Source organism: Plecotus auritus (genome assembly GCF_963455305.1).
Source record: "Plecotus auritus genome assembly, chromosome: 4".
NCBI classification, from domain to species: domain Eukaryota; kingdom Metazoa; phylum Chordata; class Mammalia; order Chiroptera; family Vespertilionidae; genus Plecotus; species Plecotus auritus.
The window spans coordinates 170,990,174-170,995,782 of NC_137775.1; the positions used below are offsets into that span (position 1 = coordinate 170,990,174).

The 5,609-nt window shown below is 32.5% G+C and overlaps 1 long non-coding RNA gene across 1 annotated transcript; it reads left to right on the forward strand.

Annotated features, from left to right (window-relative positions):
• The first annotated feature begins 1,027 nt into the window (after nucleotides 1–1,027).
• Nucleotides 1,028–5,029, forward strand: LOC308245811. Its single transcript, XR_013960338.1, has 2 exons — nucleotides 1,028–3,153; nucleotides 3,216–5,029. It is a non-coding gene; the product is annotated as an uncharacterized lncRNA (long non-coding RNA).
• Nucleotides 5,030–5,609: the final 580 nt, after the last annotated feature.

The window sequence follows — 5,609 nt, forward strand, 5'->3', positions numbered from 1 at the left end:
AAAAAAAGAGGGAGGGGGCGACTTGATTAATATCTTTCTGTTGCCTCGTAACAAGAATAAGGCTCCCCTGGCCACCTCCCCCGAAGTGTCTAACTGAAGTCTGAAACATTATTATTAATCAGTCTGGCTCAATTCTGAAACATGTTGTATTAAATTATTTATATTAATAACTAATTATTGAATTATTATTTACTTAATAATTATGAAGCCCTCCTTTCTAACTATTTGTCTTTCCTTAATTTATTGCTAACTTAATCCAGTGTTACTGCTAAACTAAAATCAGCTCTTCATATTTATTATGGACTTCTGGTCAAACCCAATCTTTAATTTTTTCCTTAGTTTTTGACTACTCCCATTCTTGAAATCCCACACTTCTCTAGTGTACTGATTCTATTTGTATTTTTCAAATCATTGTCATTTCATTTTCCCTCATTCTCTTCTGACATCTTTTAATGAGTATTATCTAGACCCTCTTTCACCTCATAATTTCTACTCCTGTGACTCCAACAATATAATCATCTATATCAGATCTTCCAGATCTGTTTCCACATGCCTGACCGATTACCCATCTAGTTTCCCATGTAGCTAGTGACCTAGAGATACTAATATTTCAGTGACTATGTGTAAAACCAAACAGCGTTTTACAAAATCTTATTTTTTGTTTTGTTCTCATTTTGTCCTCATGTCCTGTTTCCTTCAAAATCACATTCATTTCTTCAGAATCATCCTTCAGATATGTCTTCTACAAAAATCAATCCTAATTTATTTTCTTGCTTCGTATCTTTTAACCTTGGAAAATTATATAGTGTAAATTAAATGGATTTTTTTTGTTGATTTGTGGTTCTAAAATTCTTTTGTATTCATAGTATCTAATGAAGAGGTGGGAAAGTGAAGGAACATATGCTTTTTAGTCAAAAACTTACTATACCTACTTTCTGTGAGTTTAAGTCAGAAAAAAAAAAAACCACTAGAATTTAAAATAAGTATTTAAAAAAAGGTGATAGAGAAATAAAGATCACCTATGACTACTTTCAGAGTGGGTTAAGTAACTACCAGAATAAGCCTAAAACAGCAGGCTATAAATTAATAACACTACAGAAACACATTCTGGTAAGGCCGAATTATAGCCATTTTTAAAAAATCTGGGAAGAATAAATGAGGCTTATCTTTTCTTAGGTCATTGTCTGATGTAGTTTCTTACATGGTAATAGGATAGGTATCAGTGCATTTTTTTAAAACTGCTCTCAAACCTTATCCAAAGGACATGGTAAAGATATTACATATTTTTTTCTGATAATTCCAAGGGTAACTTTCTCTTAAATTACACCTTTAATAGCCTGGCCATTCTAACAAGGTATAATACTATAACAAGCCCGTGTGTGTTGATATCACATGTATATAGCACTGTGTCCTTTTCAGAGCACTTTCATATGTTTTTCTTATGTGATTTATCATAGCCCTGTGAGTTAGACAGAAGAGGGCAGAATCCTCCTCTTTTGGAACAGGAAGGAGAGGCATGGAGAAGTTGAGGGACATGCTAAACTTCACATATTTAGTAAATACTTTGACTGGGCCAGACCTAGTTTTTCTGTCTCCTATATCTGTGCTCTGTAATTTAAAATATCTATTGGAAATGTCATTGACTCAGGTTAGTATGATCAAAAATTAGAGGAACTGTTCACATGCTTAATAGTCACACTCAAAATAATATTGATGTACTATGGTTTGGGTAACTAAGTTAGTACCTGGAATATTTTAAATGGGAAATTAACACCAATAAAATATTTTGGACCATAATCTATAGCTTAATGTTTTTGTAAAATTTAGTACTTGATCATTCCAATAAAGATATGACATGTCATCAGAGTAGACTATTTATAAATAATAGAGATTTTTTGAGATTTGAAATATGAACAGTATGAAAACATTAGATACCAGACAAATTACTTGAAATTGCTAAAATGGTTACTATATAATACATAACATGTAAATGACTTTTTATTTGTGTACAGTTTTTCTATGCCTTCTTTGTTTAGGACAATGAGTTAATTATTTTTTCTAAAGATTCATGACAAAATAAAATTCAAAAAAGAAAACAAAATTCACTTCAGATCTTCTGAACTGTAGTTTGGAAATGACACAGTGCAGTGTTAAAATGTATAGGAAATGACTGCCAAAACACAATAAAAGTAACCTAGGAGACTTCAAATGTTAGTCTAATGAGTCCTTTGTGGTTCTTAGCCTTATTATTGCAATATAATTCTGGATATTTCATTGGAGGGCATGTCCCCAGCTGTCTCCCACGCTATTTTTTGTTTTTGTTATTTTTAGAGTTCTTAATGCTTTATATAATGATTATATCTTATTTAAGAATATGGTTTGTTAGGTACTTGACCCTTAAGTCACTGCTAGGTATAGCTAATATTTATTGTTACTTACTTTGTGTGCATTATGTTACTCCTCAGAAGAGCCCTCTAAGGTGGATACTGTTGTAACCTCCCATTTTATATCTGAGAAAATTGAGTTTTAAGGAAGTTAAGAAATATAGTTAAGATTTTAAGTGGCAGATTCAAGATTTACAAGTCTATAACTCAAGCATTATTGCTCTTACAGTTAGCATATTTTCTTTCCAGTCTTTGAAAGTGATTGCAAAAATATATTGGTTGTTGCACTTAACATATAAAACTTTGAGGTGTTTGATAGTACAGTTGATCCTTGAACAATGAAGGGGAAGTTAGGGATGGAGACCTACCCACAGTTGATAATCGGCATATGCTAGTAAATATAGTCATCTGCATATACTGATTTTCTTTTTTTAAAAATATTTTTTTATTGATTTTAGTGAAGCAGGGAGAGGGAGAGAGAGATAGAAACATCAATGATGAGGTAATCATTGATCAGCTGCCTCCTGCAAGCCCCCAACTGGGGATCAAGCTCTCAACACAGGCATGTTCCCTTGACCGGAATTGAGCCCAGGGCCCTTCAGTCCGCAGGCTGATGCTCTATCCACTAAGCCAAACTAGCTAGGGCCATATACGGATTTTCAACCACAGAGTTGACCCTTGAATAATATGGGTTTAAATTACATTGTTCAATCCTATATAATAAAAGGCTAATATGCAAATCAACCGAATGGCAGAATGACCGGTCGCTGTGATGCGCACTGACCACCAGGGGGCAGACGCTCAATGCAGGAGCTGCCTCCTGGTGGTCAGTGTGCTCCCACAGGAGCAGCACTGCTCAGCCAGAAGCCAGCACTAGGGATGTCCAACTGACGGTTTAGGCCCACTCCCTCCAGGCCTAAACCATTAGTCGGACATTCCCCAAGCGCTCCCAGACTGTGAGAGGGCGCAGGCTGAGGGACCACCCCACCCCAAGTGCACAAATTTCGTGCACCGGGCCTCCAGTTTGGATATAAATTGGCCTCTGCAGTCCAAACCTGTGTTGTTCAAGGATCAACTGTTTTAAAAAATAATATTAGGAGACTTTATTATTTTATAGATCTTTGGTATAATAAAAATGTTTATTATTTTTAAAATACATTTTTGTTAGGATTTATTTCTTTTAAAAGATGAAAAATTTTAAATTTACAAATATGTATCAACCTTCTTTGATTAGCAGTATAAATTGACTTTCAAGCTATTAATTTACAAGCCAAAGGTTGTTACATTCAGTCATAACATCTTGAAAGCAGCAAATACTTGGCTCACATTCATATAGGAATAATTAATTTGATTTATCTTGTAAAATATTTGAAATGAGATGTTTATCTTAAACTTTTATTTTAAGGGAAAAATGTGTTTGAGAAGGTAGGGTTAAAAGACTATTAAACATTATTTCTTTAAAAAATGTATTTTTACATGAAAACAATATATTTACAATGTTCTTGAAACAAAAATTTCACTCTATATCCCAGATCGTCTTATTTTCAAAATAAACACTTTCATTTGTCAGCTGAAATTTCTGATTAGAACTAATATTTGTGTATTTTTGTGTTTAGTCAGAATGTAAATTTCACAGTGGATTTTTTTAAATTATACTTAATTTGGAAGAAAGCAAATAATATGTTTATAAAGTTACTACTGCGGGAAAATGGTAATTTTAATTTTTTTAAAACTAATAATATGATTGGTTATGTTTGTAGTTCATTTTACATGTGTTTAGCACAGGCTGTAAGTTTAAAAATATACTATGGTCTGTATTGATCCAAAAAATATTTCATAAATTAATATAACAAACGTCAAGTTTTTCATAGCTAAATCTAATTCTTCTAGAAGGAAATTGTTGCCTTCTGTTTAATTACATTAAATGAAATGTGTTTAAATGCTTTCAGCATATTTTGTATACTAAAAAAACCAAAAGGGATTAGTATTGAGCCAATGGCCAAGAGGTAATATTACTACCATGTAGACTGTTACAGTGTAAATTGTTTCACTTCCCCCAGAATTTTAGAAACTAGAAGTCTGGGAGATGCAGCATCAGCTGTAGTTGGGTGATTCATCTTAAAATTACTGCGTGACATGGAGCATATGCCAACTTGCAAAACATGCATAAGTTCATTATGTAATGGTTTGTTTTAGGCATGAGATATCAGCAAGCCACATCTTATGTGTTTTGTCTTACATTTCTTTGTAGAACTAAATTACATGAGATTTTGGAAAATAGTTTGAAATGCTTGCTGACTTGACCTCCTTGGTCAAATATTTGAATGATGTCATTACTGGGTAGATTCTAACCCATGATTCTAATTATGGAATAAAGAGTAATATAAATATGAGACTGTGTATAGGGTACTTACTCTTTGTATTATACATTAGCCTCCATCATAACACTTATTAAATTTCCAAGTCAAGCAGTTAACTATTGTTGCTGTTCATGTAACAAAACATGTTTATGATAGTAAAATGAGAAGTGCCCCCAAATGCTATTATTTTTAATTCACTTGTAACTGTTGACTCTTGTAATTGTGTATAACACAATAAAATTGGTAACAATTTTAGCATGAGAAATAAAAGTTGTATTAGTCAAGTATGTTGGTTATGCTTTTGAAATTATCTTTACATAAATAAATCAGTTTAGATACTGAAAGCGCTTCAGCTTAAAGCTCTTAAGTCCTTACAACCTTTACTCAAATTCCACGTTAATATCATCTTTGATTTCTTTTTCCTTCATCCCCTTAGATTCTGATTCATTGCTGAATTCTATCTGTTCAATCTCCAATATCTCTGGAGTCTGTCCCATACTTGAAATCTTTTTTCCTATAAAATTATTTGGCCATATTTTTAATCCCCTAATTTTATTTCTTTCAATGCCCAGCTGCAGTGTTCCACCCCTCTCTCCCTCCAAACATACTAAAACATTTGGTGACATTTCTTCCCACCCCCAAAGTACTTTTAAAAGAATTGTCCAATCACAAAAATTTTCTTTTTTTTTAACTCAAAACTTTCTGTTTTAAACTGAAAAACATAGTACCAACTTGGAGTTAGTGTTTTAATTATGGTTTAAAAAATTGTATGTTTTGAAGTTGTGACCAAAAAAATATATATATACATATATACACACATACATAACATACATACATACATACATACATACATACATCCTGGTAG